General features: G+C 37.8%; 1 pseudogene; it reads right to left on the bottom strand.

The window, feature by feature from the left end:
- Positions 1-4655: 4655 nt before the first annotated feature.
- On the bottom strand, positions 4656-13723 carry LOC142030929 (arylacetamide deacetylase-like 4; annotated as a pseudogene).
- Between the last annotated feature and the right edge of the window lie 4229 nt (positions 13724-17952).

The following is a 17952-nucleotide window of genomic DNA, read 5'->3' as shown; positions in this document are numbered from 1 at the left end:
CAGCTAACATGTTTTGAGTCTGTGCCCATCACCATAGAACCAGTGCTTGATATATCATTTGTAGCGTCAGTGTTATGAAAAGACAAAAACTTACTATGTCTCTCCCTATTTCTTGAATACAGTCAAGTCTCTGTTATTTCTGAGTTCCTGTGAGTTCCCACAGAACAGGATTTTTGAGTAATCATCTTCAGAGCTGCTCAGTTTGTTGATTTATTGTGCCTCCACACCTTACTTCTTCAGAGTTTTAGTGAAGTCAGGGTTTCAGTGTCACAAACACATTTCATCGCCTTTGATGACTGATTTTGGACAGTGCTATGCCGTTGCATCTTTGAGTTTAATGGAACCAGAAGCAGCTGCAGCCTGAAGTGGCAATGCTTTGCATCTTGCTTCATCCTCCTTGATGGCTTTTCTCCAGCAGGTGAAAGCCTGTACCACCTGTCATGTTTGTTTGGTGTTTGTTTTTTTAAGGGCGTCTTAGTTGAGCCTCACAGTACTGCAGTCTCTGTCTTCTCATGAATATATTACTTACAGGAGTCATTCCAGGTAGAAATACTATTCCAGCTGATGAAAACTAGACTTGAACTTCATGGTTTCAGTGCTAGTAGCAATGACTAGGCATCAGCAGCCTGCTCTTTTCTGTGTACTCTGTGGTGAGCTTTAGGATCTGTGCCTTCCTCTGGAACTAACCTATTTTTCAGTACACAGATCATTAGCAATAAGATTTAACCTGAAACAAAAAATCTGTAAAGCAAAGCTTTTTCAGCTTGTATGAAGTCACCTTTGGGAACAGTGTCTTTTTACCAGTCTGCTCAAACCATGAAGGCAACAGATTCTCACTCTGTAAAACAGCAGTATGGCTAAAATGAGCATGTAAAATTTTTCCTTAAAAAAAAAAAAAAGAGTGCAAAGGATAAGCTGACCTTGATATGTATATTAAAATGAAACATAAATGCAGAGAACCCCAGAGCTTTAGAATGCACAATCCATGACCTGCATAGAAAAGATGACCTCAGACTTGATTCTTGACTTTAGAAACTGTTTGTTAATTCTTTAGAATAAACTGGAAGGAACTTCATTTTAGAGTCTGGTGATACACTCTCAGAGAAGCAGCTGACTGTGTCTTCTGCTTCCTCTGCCCAAACTGTTTCTCATTTTACTCAACAACTCTTTGCGGACTTTCATTTCCTAGTGTCCCCGCTCCCTCTCACTCCCTTGCCGGCAGGTTGTTTACATGCCAAGTATAAAATCAGGTTCCTTTTTATATATTCTTCTGTGTGGCACTTGATACAGTCACCCATAAGGGATGTTGGTGAAAGGCACATTGCCTGGTAATTGGGGCACTCTGCCTCAGCAAATGGAAGTGGTAAATTCAGACCCATCAGGACCAAGGTGCGTAGGATCAATATCATTAGGAAATACTGTTACACAAAACATGGTTGCACCTCCCTTCTTTAGTGTTTAATAGTGAAAGTAATCAGCTTTGTGCTAAATTGTGCCGTCCCAATGAGTTAGGTGTGGTCTAAGCATGCTTATCAGATTTGGCCCTTCTGGGAATCTAAGAAGTCTTCCGACACTTCTGACAGATCCTTTGTACTAAGGTTCTTACCACCACAAATTGTTCATTTGTTTTCTGAATCTTTTTAGCGCCAGTCCTTATGGTAGCCAGTTTACCAACAGCTGGTAGGTCTTTGACTCTTTCGGACATGTTAACTAGGTCCAGACATCACAGCACCCCCACCAACCCCAGAGGCTCCACACAAAGACTGGATGTGCTGGAATCTGGTATCAGCTGTAGAAGAAACAAACTAGTTGGTTCCTGAAATAATAAATTGGTTTTTTTACTTTGCAATTGCAGGTACACAGAGTAATACTTAATGTTTTATAAGCGTAGACTCAGCAATTTACAAGCTTGTTTGAATCCCAGGATGGAGAACCATTCCCTAAATAGTCTTTCAAATGTACGCTTTCTCTAGCTTCTGATTTTTTAAACTTATCTCTTGCTCCTGTGAGATAGACCAGAGAAATTGGCCTCTGAGGCCAAAATCACATTTTCTCCTACCCCAGGAACTCCCTTTCTTAGTCATTTCCAGTGAAGAGCTAAATGTCAGTGCCTGAAATCGTGTCAATACTGGGCTGGCATCCTTAAGCTTTTTCTCTGTTGCATAGCTGCACGTGCTAGGGAAGAGAGAGGCTGAGCCAGTTGCAACAGATAGGAAATATTCCCTCACATAGTCTACAGGTGGTCCTAAGAACTCTCTGCCTGTCTCTGAATCATGGTGCTGATTCAGTGGCAGCTAGGTACTCACCTGCTTAGATTCAGACACACCAAGTGTGAATGGATGCCTGTACTCAGATACTAGCAAACGTTCTGGAGAGAAGGTGCTGCTTGACAGGAGAAGGTCCTCGTGAGTTCTGCAGAGCGTGACAGCCATCTGGTGCTTGAAGTCTGAACTTGAAAACTGAACTAGCCTACTCAAGTCCTCACCAACGTACTGCCATTAGCTGTAAGCTTGCATGCAGAGCACTGACAAGATCTGTTAATGGCTTATTTTGTGTGGTAACTTGTGTGTGCACACTTGTATCTGTTTGTATTTCTCTGTATGCATAATTCCTTGTGGAAAGACATTGGTGTGCATAATTCTGTAGGTGCACTGCAAGTTTGTCACTGATTGTGCTTTAAGTACTTGAAAACTAATTCCACGCTTTGGAAACTATAAAGCGTCTTCAAATGAACAAACTTTCTACCTTAGTAGTGCAAGACACACAGCAGAACTGTAATTAATTAAAATAAATTAGAGGACAGGAATTTCCATGGAGACAATTAGATCTTGCAACTTTCTAAATTTTAGGAAATATGGGAGTCGCTACTAAAAAAGGAGTTCATTGTTTCAGCACTTGCTGTTCTCTACTTACCCATCTGCACTACCATGGTTATAGCCCTCAATACAAATTAAAATGCATGTGTTCAAGAGAGCTAATAATTCTGCTGACATTATAAAGATAAATTTATTAATATTTGTAGTAAATTAAGACCTACAGATAAAGAACCATGGAAGAATCTTAGGAGTAGATCAGTGTAGAGTTTGGACCTTGGCCCATAAATGAGGCATAAGTCCAGAGGCTGAATAATGGAAAGAAAACAAGTATTGGTTTGCTGAACTGACAAGGAGTAAAATATATGCTGCACTGAATGAGAAGTGTGTAAAATAGTATGTGATCATCTCATAACTTAAAACATACAAGGTGGAATTGTATGGACATCCTTAGTTCTGGCATTTCCATCTCTGTACTTGCAAAGAATCATCAAAAGAACAAGCCTGGTACAGAAGATGCAAAGAAGAGTGATACATGAATAAAAATGATCTTAAATAAAGATAAGAATAATGATACTTACAGGTTTGACTGAAGTTCATGAAGTCATACCCAAACTAACTTTAAGCCAGCTTGCTCATGTACAGATAACAGTACAGCTGTGGCAGAACAGGCATGGATTAACTGCTCAAATATTATCCAGCTTTTTGCATAGCTTTTACAGGAGATACCAACTCTACTGGCCTAGCTTCAGCTACCAACATGTAAGCTCATAAGCCAACCTTCATCTTGAGATCAGAATCTAAAATGAATCCCCAATTTCACATCATGTTGCATAATCAAGGCAAATCCTGTAATTCTCAAACAGTGGAACATTTGGAACTTTATCATGTTATTTACTCCTGGAAGAATTTCTTTGCTTGAAGAGTAAATTGCTAATACCTGCAATAGGAAAAATAAAACAAAATATATGTTGTGTCAGCAGAGCATGAAGAGATGTAATTTCATTTTGCTGAGAGGGGCTGAAGAACAAGAATTCACAGGTAACATCTTCTTGCTCCAGAGATTTGTAACTGCTAACTTGTCACCATATTTAATTAATTTGGTGACAACGCAAAGGATTTAAGCCACCATTTTCTTCCTACTCACAGTTTGGCTGGTGGAGAATGAAGATACGTATGCTACCCGCTTTCCACACTTGTGTGCGCATAGATATTACAAGTGCAAGGTGGTTGCATAACAATGATTAAATACTTTACAATTCCTAGGCATTGCATGGCCAGCTATTTTGACATGCAATGGCAATTACCTTGGCATCTGCGTTTAGCAAAGGTGGATCTGTCCTAATAAGCAATGTGACAATTGAGCTGAGATTTTTTTATCTTCATGTTTTGGATATTCATAGAAATTATTTTGGCAGCTTCCATGCTGTTTACATACTTTATCCCCAAATTCTGAGTAAACAAGTTGATTATTTATCTGATTACAAAAAGTCAAAACCCACTATGTCTCTGTCTTCCCTGAATACAACCAAATGCTTCTCAGAAAGGAACTTTACAGAATATAGTTTAGAGGACATTCAGTTATGTTTGTGCAGTTCTCCCTCACTGCATCTGTGTTGCCAGTCTCGGATACTTACAGGCAGTCATCTTGTACAGCTCACATTTCTGTACCTCTCTTCTGTGTCAGCCATTTCCCTTTAAAATCAGATTTGTAAGTACACCCAGTTCCCTCCTTCATATTTGGACAACCAAGTCCAAAGCTACTGGTTGCCTATACACATAGCCTGATGATAATTACTACTCATCTCAGAAGTACTGACAGTATCTTCAATCTCCAGAGGTGTTGGGGGGAGCTTTTTATGTGTGCTGCCATGCTGATTTTATGTGTATTACATGGATATGCATATGCATATTGCTGATTACTCATATATTGCATGCTTTGAAATGTTTTTTGCTGTGGTGAGTTTTTATTCTTTGATGGAAGAAGAGAGGAAAATTTCTTACAATGTAAGAAGAGAACAGCAAAGCAAGCATACCAATTAATGGGTTTAAAAAAAAAAAAAAAAAGGATGAAAAATACATCATGTTCCCAAGTAGAAGCAATTGAAAATCAGAATTCAGCAGACTGTGCAAATCTTATTATTTCTTGCCTAGATTCTAATGTACAAATAGTTAGTAAATAGTTAATTGAAATACACTCTGTCTGCATACTAGTTCATGGTATTCAAGAAAACATTTTAATAGCCTTTTATAAAGTCTACAGCGTGGTTCGCCATTTTACTTGGTGATGGAAAAGAGAAAATACCATAACCAAAAAATCCCAGTGCACAATGGAAGCCTCTTCCATGTGGTGCCAAGTCACACTTTAAGAGTTTCCTGTACAACAATCCATGATCTCTGAGCACAGGTATCAGGTAGGCAGCAAAACCCAGCATCTTCTGCTAACAGTGGGGAAGTCTTGTCTCAAACAGTTCATTTCTTCATGGACTTGAGGTAAAAATGAAGTGGGTAATGGTGGTTTATAGCCCAGTTTAAATATCTTTGTGATAAGATCTGGATTTATCCATTTCCTGTATTTCAAATTCATACTCTTGGGAACATGAGAACCTGCCAAAATAGCTTCATTCATAGAGCAATCCTTATTCAAGTACTTCAGAATAAAACAGACTGTACATTCCTGGGACAAGAAGGCAATGAAAGCATTTTTCTGGTGAGATGGCAGATTAAAGTTCAATGCTTGGAGAAGTGGATAGATCCGTACCTGGGCATGTATCTTTGGGGTAACTCTTATATTTACCAGTTCTTGGCAAATGCTAGCAGTAAAAGTGCCCCCTGCACTATCCCCACAAACAGTAATGCTATCAGGATCCACCCTGTAGTTTTCTGCAGTCTTCAGAAAGTGTACAGTAGCAGTGAGACAGTCCAAAGTTTGGGCTGGATACTTACGCTCAGGAAATAAATGATAACCTGAAATGTACAAAAGACAGCTATTATTACAAATACATAGATTTGTAAATTGCTTGAATGTGTCATCTTAAATGCATCCCATGCATTTGCAAAAACTCAGCGAAACCAGTATTTATATTTATATTTATATATTTCAAGTTTTGCATGCTGAAGCAAACCAGAACAGCTTCCCCTCCTATTTCTGTCAAAATACAGAGACCACTGATCATTGAGGTTTATTCTAGCATCATTTAAGAGCATGAGGCTGTGAGTAGTGCAGTCGAATCACCCACGTTATACAAAGCCGCACATTTACTTAGTTCCTGATCTGAGTGCCCCTGCCTGGGATCAAAGTTCATGCCAGCAGGGAAGTCTGGAATTCTCTCATTTGGACTGACCTTGCATGTGTGTATAGCTATGAGTCAATCCTGCTTACCCACAAGATCCAACCAAGTTCTGGCTCCTGAGCTTTTTAACACTGGGGACACTGATCATTGCATTATTATATTATAGTACAGTATTGTATATTGCTGTTACATTTTAATATAAAAAGAATAATAATATATTGTATTATAAAACACCATACAGTAAATGTACTGTGGTGACAAAATAGCTTCCTGCAGACATCTCTCTAATTTATTTTACTAATTGGAACAAGAGAATTACAGGAGAGTGATGTTAAAGTAACAATTTATTTGTTTATTTCTTAACTAACAACTTTCATATGATAAAAAGCAAGGCAGGCATAACAGACAGATACCCAGTCAAAGTAAAGTGTTGTAATTTGATTCCAATGACATATAAGACTACTTTGAGACTACATTTTTAACAGCCAAGGTTCTTTATTCTCTGTATTCATGGTCTTAGGGCTTTCTGGAGAAGATTAAGTTTAATAAGGAAAAGATAAATACTACAAAGGTAACATTGCAGGCGTTCTCTCTTAACCCTTCACTGTTTGCTGAGGCACACTGCTTCTGCTTTTCTGTTCTTTCACTATTCTGTGAAATTAGTTCAATGGATTCATAAAGTAAACAGCCTAATAACCAGGAGGTAAAAGGATATCAATATCTTATTTCAGAGTCACTTTAAATGCATCGTGACTTACCCAGACAAGATACGGAATATGCAGTTCATTCTCAAAACCAATTCCTCCCAACTTAATAAAATTATTTAGTAATGATTTTTTTTCATGGAATAATCTGTTGGAAACTAAAGTTTCTGCATACCATCAGCTATCTTCCTTAAGCAAAACACCTTTAAAAGCAAGCAGTGGTCCATGCAGTTTAAAAAAAAAAAAAAAAACAACTAAATTTTAGACTTACTATTTACTCTTTAAAATCATCCCCCAAACCCCCTAAATATTAAAACCTGAAATTGGGAAAACAGCTTATAATTCCTTATTATCAAACAAAGGCGATGATTTTTGTGGTGATAATGATGTAAAACAAACAAACCTCTTTGTTCCTCTGAAAATAGCTGGCATACATATTACTTTTGTAACTTTATAAATCTGTATCGGGTATTTCTCATTGTCATTTCATGGCACATGGTTGCTCACACATATCAACAGCACAGGGGTAGACAGCACTAGAGCTCAGTTTCTTTTCTTATATTCAAAGTAATGTAAATACAGAATGGGCATTGTTCAGGGCGGTGGGGGAAGTAGGGAGGAAAGCAGCAGAACGATCTAATTCTGGGAGTAACATTGGGTGGAGCTCACTTAGCCAACAGATGCAACCACTGAATCAGAGTTTTTGGCTATGTACCGGCATATTCTTTCATGACTTCCTGAAGAACAAATGCTATTAATGTAATTAATGTATTAGAATACTTGAAGCAATATCATCCCTTACGTTTTTATGAGATATTGCCGTGATTGAGTGTGGGCCCCTTCCCTATTTAGTGAGCTACCCGAATTTTCTCTGGGGTAAAAATGATCTAGACTTTTGATCACCAAGACGCACTGTAAAGTTCCTACATTTAGGGAGGTTGTTGATCTGTAATTAAAATAAAGTATTATTATTATGATTATGACTATTAGACAAGGGGTAATGGTTTTAAACTGAGAGAGGTTAGTATTAGATTGGATATAAGGAAGACATTTTTTATGGTGAGGGTGGTGAGACAATAGAACAGGTTGCCCAGAACAGGATGCCTCATCACGGGAAGTGTTCAAAGTCAGGTTGGATGGGGCTTTGAGCAACCTGGCCTAGTGGAAAGTGGGTTGGACTAGATGATCTTTAAGATCCCTTCCAACACAAACCATTCTATGATTATTTTACACAATTGCTTAGAGTGATTGTAAGGGATAAAATAGCTTGAGATCTTTGTAAAAGCTTATTACATTAAGTAACTGTGAGTCTGAGACTGACTGAGGCATGTCATACCATTTTGCTGTGGAAATGCTAATTGTAGTACCATAGCTAAGTCTAAATGAATTTTGGCTTTGAAGCAGAGATTTGACTGTCCTCTGAAGAATGAAGGGTGCATCTGGTATGCATCCTGTCAAATCATTATATTTCTGTGTGGCTAATTCAGGCAGAAATCTAAGGCATCCAAATTGTGTTAAGTAAATTGTCTAATTATATAATTATTCCATGGTAAGATTGCAGAAGTATGCCTCTTTTAATGTATTTAAGGATACATTGAGTTTTCCTTGAACCTTAATTCTGAATTTGCTGTATTTAGAAGATTTGGTTTACCACTATTTGCTTGATGATGTGTTCTTTCAATTACAGAATGCTAACACCATTTAATATGCGTTCATGCCTACTGCCTGTAGAAACAGTATCTTTTAGAACTTTTTAAATTACATGTTTGCAATTATCTGCTTTGTCTAATAAATTAAGCTGGAAAAAAAAGACAACATAGCTAAAGTACATGCATCATGGACTCAGGTTTTAAAATGGCTCCTATAGGCCACATGAATTGCCATGAACACTGTCTATGGGAGTCCCAATAAACATGCTGCAGTTAGGCATCAAAGGAAAGAATGCAGGTGTTAATAACTTATGTCAGGTTTTCAAGGAAAAAAAAGAATTTATCTCTTTAGCAGCACTACTTGCTGTGAGGAATATATATGCCGTAAAGAGTGCTATAGCCTGTAAAAAATTATTTAGATACTAAACAAGGGCTGATCAGAGAGTTTAAAAAGTAAAATAAACATTGAGTGCTTTCTATCTCTCAATCTCAAACTAAGCTTCAGTCACTTCTTAGGTTCAGGAGAGTTTTTAAAAATATATAGTTAACAATCCTAACTAATCATATTTTCTCCTTCAGTTCCTTACTGATGCTTCCAAACATCCCACATCCTCCATGGAAGAAGATGACTTCTCTCCGTTTGCTTGCAGATGGTAGTCTCGGGAGGTAAATCCTCACTGGCACCTCATCAAAATGCAGATCCTTTATGAAGAGCTTTGAATCCCTGCATGCTGGCAGTCCATCACCAATCAGCCTTATAAGTATGTGCTCCTCAAAGATACCCAAACTTTCTAAGTTCTTTGCCTAGATAGATATAACAGGAAAAATGAAAAATTAGTGTAGGGAATTCAAGTCTTCCCACTCTATAAAGGCCACAAGTTACCTTTTTGTATACTATATTTAGGATAGTTATATTGGTTATTTGCTACTTCGTAGGATTACCACAAATAACTTTAGTGGCTTTGTGATTTCAGTTATGAAAGTGAAACTGTACATCTTCATGATTTGAGGTACCCTTATTTCTGGAAGAATGCTGTAATACTTGTTCCATGAAATGTATTATATAAATACCTTCTAATTTCTGTGATCTGCATTTACCACAAGTAACATCAGGCATTTGCTTAGGTGTGGAAGTTAGGAGTCATGGGGCCTGAGGCTCCTTTTCTAATCCGTGAGGAGAAAGAGGCATTTCTTGAGGATGGTTTCAATTTCAGGTGTGTTAAATCATGCTCTGGATATGTCTGTTCATCTCCATTGATTATAAAGGGAGGCTGTGTACTTCAGATGCCTCAGTTAAAGTATATAAGGTTAGGTGAGATGAAAATGTCCCTATCATGACAGCATTTAGTATACTGGAAGAAAAAGTCTCATTCCAATTTGTGTGCAATAGCCAGTAACTTACTGTCTTGGGTCATCTCCGTGCCACAGGGTCAGTGAGAACAAGCTTTAAGAAAATCATTAGTGCCTATAATCAATAATGAAGGGCTGCTGGCCTACATGAAGAACTGATGAAAATGGTTCTGAATCTTATCTCCTTCTCCATGAGTGAAACTGTTGCCTTTATCAAGACCTCACAGGTATTCATGAAATGGCTCTGCAGTCAGTTTCTTACATCTAATCAGGAAAAACCAATATTCTGAAGACAGGGGAGGCTTGTTAAATGTGTCAAAACATTTTCTTATCCAAGGCCAGTCAACTGCTGATAATTAAGAAAGCCTGAAAACCACACTGGAATCCTCCTTTATTTTGAACACGTTGTAACGGATGCATTTCCTGCTAGGGACAACATTTCCCTTCCCATTAAATGGTGACTTAATTGCCCTTATGGATTATTATAATTCATTATTCTGGAATGATGATAATCATCACAGGCAATCTGCAAACTGTATTTTTATCTTCTGAGCAACAGAAGTCTCTGTACACTGCTGTATCAATAATTTATAAACTAATGGCCTGCTATGCTTTTGTAAATTGTTCTTTCTAGCCTCATATATCTGGCCTTTAATTTAGATCTGCTCTGGCTATCTCAGAGACAATTCAAATATTGGCCTTAAATAGTAATTTTGTTGTGAAAGAATGCCAGAGGAAGACAAAGAGGCAGAACTTTCTTAGGTGCATGATCCCAGCTCTCATGTATATATGAAACCAACTCTCATGTAGTTCAAGTGTGTTGCAACACCCAGTTCCTCACCAAGGCCTTTCTCAAACAACGCAGATTCTTTCTTACTAGTAACCTAGACCAGGCTGCAATAAACAAGTTGGGTGAGGAGTAATAAAAGAAACCACCATAATGGCTTATGGAGGAGAGAGAAAAACATTTAGAAACAAAGATGGGAACCCAGAGATGATCTGGAGTTTTTTCATAACACTCTGTGCCACAACTGCCAGCAGTGCTTGGGGTGTAACTGCCAGCAGTGCTTGGGGTGTTTTAAGTCCCAGTTTCTAGAGACAAATGGATAGATATAGTACTTGCCTTACATTTGAAAACACACATTTTTAGGTATCATGGCAAAGGGGAAGATGAATAGAAGAGCCAAGGCAGTCATGGCAGAAACCACAGGGTCAATATAACCTTCCCCAAACAGCAGTTTTCAAAAACTCTCATGACTCTTAAGCCAGTCTTTTTGTCAGAGTTATGATTTTGAAATGGTTGAAGTTGGCAGAATTGCTATACCCTGATTATTTAATCTCATCTGTACTTTCTAACATTCCTGAGTTTTTACAGAGCTTTCAGATGACAGATAGTAATGTATAGGTAAACTTCGTATCAGAGCATTCTATCTAAATATCCTCTGTTGTTTCCTTATCTTAGGAGCTCCTAATGTCACAGAGGCATCTTCAAATTCAGGGAAAACACTGTCATGAAGGAGAATGGAGAATTTGGTATGTATTCTGTTGAAAAACTTCTTGCTCAATAGTTACAAAATACTTCAGAACCAATAATGATACACTCAAAAAATAAAAGGTATGACTATTTCTAGACAGATGTGATCAGTGTTAGTAGATGAAACATATTATGTAAGCCAGGTTCTAAAATGCATATATGTGTTAGAAAAAGAGGACCCAGATCAGCATGTCAGCATACCTTTTCTTGTGAAATAGGGTCGTTGAAAAACTGTTTGCTGGAACACCTAAATTCTGGCACAAACTGGCTTTTTATGTAGAAGATCATATGGGGACCAGATTTTTACTTTAAAAATAGTTACAAAATCACATACCAACTAGCAAAAACCATTCAATTTGAGCTTCATGGACTTTAAGACTACATTAGACAGTCTTTCTGTCAGTCACTTTTAAGTATTATGCTTTGCCAGCCGAAATAATTATCATCAAATCTTTATATCACAGTGCAATATGCACAGTTAGTCTAACTGCAGATCTGTATGAATAGATTAAAACAAAAGCTAGGATGTGAGCTAGGAGGCTTTCTCTCATATCTTCCACTTGGGACTGTCATGATTTCTTTATGACAGAGTATGCGGATAGATGCAGCAGGAGCATCATATGTATGACACCTATGCTGTAGAAGGTACACATTTAACTGTTGATGCAGCTTTTCTAAGACATATCACAAGTAAGGTGGAAGAAAGGAGAAAAAGACTGTCCTGTATTGCAGAAAAAAGAGGTCTTTACTGCAACATACAGTACAAACAGACACACACTGGCACAAGAAGAGCAGCATTCATCAGAACAAGGAGGATATGTTCATTGCACATGTGCAATGCACAAAGCATCGTGCACTTTATAAGAAACCCATGAAGTCCTCACTGCGAGGGCTACTTCTGTGAGTATAAGCATAAACCTAGAAATTCACCAAAAGTACCAGCAGATGTCTAAAGGTTTTTGAAAGAAAATTAGGTATTGAATGGGCTCAATGCATAGCAAATGGTGAAATGCATCTTTAAAACTATCCAGAAAAAGGAAGCTGAAATTTCTGGAACATATTATCAATGAGGATAGAATATGTACTATTGCATAGCAGCCACTTAGAAGCTGTAGAAGCAGGTAAAAAGAATCATCTGAAAGAATCTTTTCATCCAACCAAGTATACAAACGTAGAGAAATTAATAACATATAGTCATATTATTATATTAAGTTTATATATAGCTTAACATGAAAAGCAATGTGAGATATGTAAGGACAGCAGACTCTTCTGTCATGCCAGGTAATGCAGAAAGGTACATGGGGCCTAGGCCATTGGAGAACCAGGGACAATTACTGGATTTGGTGAATGCTGCTATGTAAGTTCAAGCAACCCACATAATTCTTTAATAGATTATAGTGCCCCAAATCACCTTTCAGGATGTGGGCCTTAATTACTACATTCATTATGTATAACTAGAGGGTTAGACAATACCTTTACTTGAGATGAGCTCTGTACAAATATTAATGAAACCACTCTGTGATTTTCCTGCAGGCTTTCTTTTGATGTGTTATGTGCCAGACACGTCAGGGCTTAGGCTGCTCTTATGTACTTCTGTTGCCTTCTTTGAAAGCTTTTTGGGCAAAAGCTGTTTCTTTCTCTGGTGGCAAATCACACAGCACAGTGAGTCTGACTTAAATAATAAGTGATAACAGATCTAGCTGAGCCTGCTTTGGCCCGGAGGTTAGATTAGATGAATTCTGGAGGTGCCTTCCAGCCTACATGATTCTATGATATTTAACTAAGAAACAATAATTCAGTCACTGCAGAAATAAGAACAGAATCACAGGTAAGAAAATTACTGCAGATAGTTCAAAATTTAGGAAATTACCTTAAATATATCAGTGCCTTGTTTCGTTATTATTATTCATGTAAATGATATCCACAGCCCTCCTGTCGTCCACAGGACCAATCATTTCATTTTAGAAGGCAATCAAATTACAGTTGTGGCATAAGAATGCATATCTCAGTATTTAAAAGAACTCACCTCATACTGGCTGCTTTTATGTACAGTAATAGAATACCAAATCAAACTTCGGATTTATCTTTAAATCTGTGTTACTGTGTGGTTCCCATTACACATAGTTGCAATATTTAGATGCATATCTTCATAGTTCTCCTCAAGTTTTTCCTTTCCTGAAAATCACAATATCACAGAGCATGATAAAGTCACCAGAATTTCCATCAGAGTGTATAGGCAATGATATAAGCGGAGCTTTGATGGCTGGTCAACATCAGGAGGAATCTCTGCCTTGAAGGAATTACAAGTTGCAGTTAAAACCTGTAATACAAAAGCAACTAGAATTCCTGCTATTAAAGCCAGAGCATAAAAGGATTCCATTTTTCTTTGGTGGGAATAATTTATTAGAGAACTGTTTGATATGATTCTGTCAATATTTATGTCCTCCAGACTGACTCCACAGAGAAGTAATTTGCATACCAAAATTCCTCCACCCTCCTCCTACATATAAGGCTGCCAAATGCTAGAAGGATACAAACACCAGCTATTACTGGTGGACCACTTTATTTAGCGTGGTCAAAGTTAATACATAGAAGGCTCACATCCAGGAAATGTCATTATTTTGTATATTCCAAAATTGCAAATTAACTTTATTTTTTATCTGGTTTAATTGTTTCCTCCTTTATGGGCCTGAAAAGCTATGTGTGGTTTTTTGCAAGTGTAGTAGTTAGTGTAATGAAAGATATTACCCCTACTTAAGAACCCATGAACAACTGGTAATGCTGAACTCCAGTCTCCATGTTCAGGAACTGGATTGGTTCTGCTCTTGGATAGGTCTGAAGTATGATTCTAAGGCTTTTTGCTTAGTGCTGATCTTTGTTTTCCCTGTGTCCTGGCTTCGGCTGGGATAGAGTTAATTTTCTTCCTAGTAGCTGGTATAGTGTTATGTTTTGGATTTAGTATGAGAATAATGTTGATAACACACCGACATTTTCAGTTGTTGTCAAGTAGTTTTTAAGACTAAGGATTTTTCAGCTTCTCATGCCCAGCCAGCAAGAAGGCTGGAGGGGCACAAGAAGTTGGGAGGGGACACAGCCAGGGCAGCTGACCCAAACTGGCCAAAGGAATATTCCATACCATGTGACGTCATGCCCAGTATATAAACTGGGAGTTGGCCGGGGTGGGTTTATCACTGCTCGGGAACTAACTGGGCATCAGTTGGCAAGTGGTGAGCAATTGCATTGTGCATCACTTGTTTTGTATATTCAAATTCTTTTATTATTATTATTGTCATTTTACTATTATTATTATTTGCTTCCTTTCTATCCTATTAAACTGTCTTTATCTCAACCCACGAGTTTTACTTTTTTCCCAATTCTGTCCCCCATCCCACTGGGTAGGGGGGAGTGAGCGAGTGGCTGCGTGGTGCTTAGTTGCTGGCTGGGGTTAAACCACAACACCCTGCTATATTGCTGAGTCAGACAGCTGGCCAGAACAGTTAGAACAGACATTCTGAAGTACATCTAAAGGGATTTTGCTTTTAGAGATTCATACAGAGCTATCAGTTATTTGCAAGCTCCCTACCTGAGTGTGCAGGAATGGTCTCTGGGTTCACCAAGGGTCCAGTGATATCAGAGGGAAACTTCCTCCTTGACTTGGAGAACTTCGGCCCTAACCCTCTATTCTGATTCATTCTAAAGAAAGGATTTTGTTGTCTTTACAACTTCATAGTTGGCTATTTTTTGCCAAGACAACTCTACGTTATCCCTTGTCGTAATTTAGGCTGTGATTAGACCATATGGCTAGCCAAATGCTTGTACCAATAGAGGTGATGATAGCGAAGGAATGAGTAACCAGCTGCAACTCCATGTATTTCTGTCCACCATGTGACTGGACAACACTTGTTTGGGTAAAAATAAAAAGCGAACAAACATCAGCTCAGCTTGACCTAATCGGTACAACCTATGCTTATCCCCTGAACACTCTGAAATATTTCTTTATCCCCACTAATCTCCCAGATATTCCATTTTAAAATCCTTATAAAAGTTTGTAATCGTGGTCATAGAAGAGAAAGACTCCTTTTTATGATCCATAAAATTCTGCATTTGGCTAACAAACCTGTAGTGGTATTCCCTCAGAAAGTGAGAACTTGACTAAAAAAGAGGTGAGTCCTTTCTAGCTTTTCTTATACCCTTAAAAGAAGCAGATGAAATATATCTGCTTAGAAAAATCCGATTTATACAAAATATGCATTACAGGAAAGAGCAAGAAACTTTAATGTGAATTACTTAACACGGTAAACAAATATTTAGCTGTGTGGAATGAGATTAAACAACTTAAGTCATAAGAGATAAAGTACCAGATGATAAGAGTGACCAGACAGGATTCTTAAGAGAATAGGTCTAATTGTTAACTTTAGTGGAAGTCAGCAAGTACAACTGATTGAATTATGTGGTTTAAAATATAAATAGATAAATAGGTGTTAAGGGTAAGAAAACCATGAAATCCATGTAAGTTATAACATGGAACTCTTGGCTTAACTCAGCAGGCCTGGAACTTGTGATCATAGTAGGCATCTTTCCAATACTGACTCAAATTATTTGACTAAGCTGGGGAATAATTGATCTCTTCCATGACTGTGAGGTGCAGGATACTTAACTGAGCCCCTCCCAACTTCTTACTCCATCCAGACCTGTGGGGGTACACTAACTTGAATTATTTTTTTTTTTTAAACTACATAAATTAAAGCAAAAATTAAGGCTACTTTTGTATTCCGAGAAGGAATATCTAGGTTGGGGTTTAATGAGTTTTACTAATCCATCCTAAAATTAATAGACTTTCAGACCAGCAACCAAGCATCTAATGAGAGATTGGAGGGGAGGTAGGAGTCCTATGAAGAGGGGTTCTTGGACTTTGGGGTTGGTTGGTTGGTTGGTTAGGGGATTTTTTTTTTGATCAAACACTGTTGGACAAAGTTTAACTGGAGGGCAGGGATGAGTGTTCTGAAAAAGCATTTATGTTAATTATTTTACAGGTCAGCTTCTAGGAGACATCTGGGTTTGTGCATGCTACTGTTATAATGGATCTTTCTTCCTCCAGAGGATCAGCTGATCCTCACTGCCCTGTGTCCTTATGCATATCAGGAAAGATAAAATAACTTTTTAAAAAGCAGCAGTCCCCATAAATGAGTTAAAGGATCAGCTGGCCTTTGGAAGCCCTGTGTTGTTTACCTCATGTATCATTTGCTCCAACGTCCTCCTCCAGAGGTGCTCTTCCCTTAAAAAGATTAGTGATACCAATTTGTAGGGGTAATGGTAGTGATTCAGCAAGAATGAGCAAACTGACTTTCTGCTAACAGTGGGTAAAGTTCTAAAAATATCCAGATAAATTACTAAAAATCCAAACCTTATCTTTGCTCAGACCATCATCAAAAATGCTGTGGGTTCTGTTTGAATGAAGAACCCAGCATCCCTCTGTGTGGTCTCTTAGCTCAGCTGCATCTCTCCAGAGATCTTATTTTCCCATAATCAATTTATAATGTGATCTTTTCCCCCCACATCAATTCATACACCTAATGCTGATCCATCCTAGCCTTCCAACCAAAAAAGTTTGCCATTGACAACAGCATTCTCTTCCTAACATTCCTTCTGTTTTTGGTTTCCTTTCTAGAACTGTCAAGTTTGAAGAAGCTTATGACAGTTAGAGGACTTGAATTATTTCACCTCTGTATATACTAGTGAACCACTAGCTCTGGAAAGAAATTATAGCTGCATGTAATAAATTCTTTTAAAAAGACATTGTTAGAAAGGATTCAGGGAACATTTTATCTAGAGAACTTTTCCTAAGCTTGTTTACAAGCTTCCAGTGCAAACTTACTACAGGCATTAGCCTACTATTCTGTTGTTGTCAAAATCCGCATCACATTGGTTTAGTAGGATTTCAGTTTAGACTCTTGAAACAATAAGCTTCTCTAATTTTGAGGGCCTTACGGACTTAATTCTTCTGTCTCCCTAGTTCCTTGTGTAGAAGTTTTGTCAGGACTGAGGAATTAGCCAGAAGGAATGGTAAATATTGACTGGCATAAAAGTGAGGTAAATGTACTAAAGAGAACATAAGATGAGTCAATCAGTTTAACAAAAAGTAGTCTCCATTCCTGTTCATATGTGGTACTTTTTCACTGTTCTCTCTTCCAATATGAAGAAGCAGGCTAACAGATTGAGACAGATTTGGCTTCTAATTAAAGATAGGTGAGAAAAAAGAAGGGCAGTTAGTACAAATGACAAAATCTAACATGTACTAAAATGACTAAGCAACTGAAAGAAATACCACATTCTTGATGTTGCTGTCCCTTAATCTGAATTCCAAGTAGCACCTAGGTGCACTTTGAAAACACTGTACTTCTGCTTATAAAGACAATTATTTTTACACATATTGAATCTAGAAAGGGTTGTCATCTAGAGTTTAGAATTACTCAGAAAGACGTTTGTTATATCTTTATTCGTGATACTGATTTGTTGTGAGACCCTGGGAAAGCAGTAAGATGTCCAAATGTAGTTTTTTGCACAAGGCTGGACGCAGACTGTTTTCTGTCAAGGCTGGAAGTTAAACAG

The sequence above is a fragment of the Buteo buteo genome, chromosome 5 (assembly GCF_964188355.1).
Source record: "Buteo buteo chromosome 5, bButBut1.hap1.1, whole genome shotgun sequence".
NCBI lineage: Eukaryota > Metazoa > Chordata > Aves > Accipitriformes > Accipitridae > Buteo > Buteo buteo.
The sequence above is the reverse complement of the archived record's forward strand: the minus strand, read 5'-3'. Positions and strand labels throughout refer to the sequence as shown.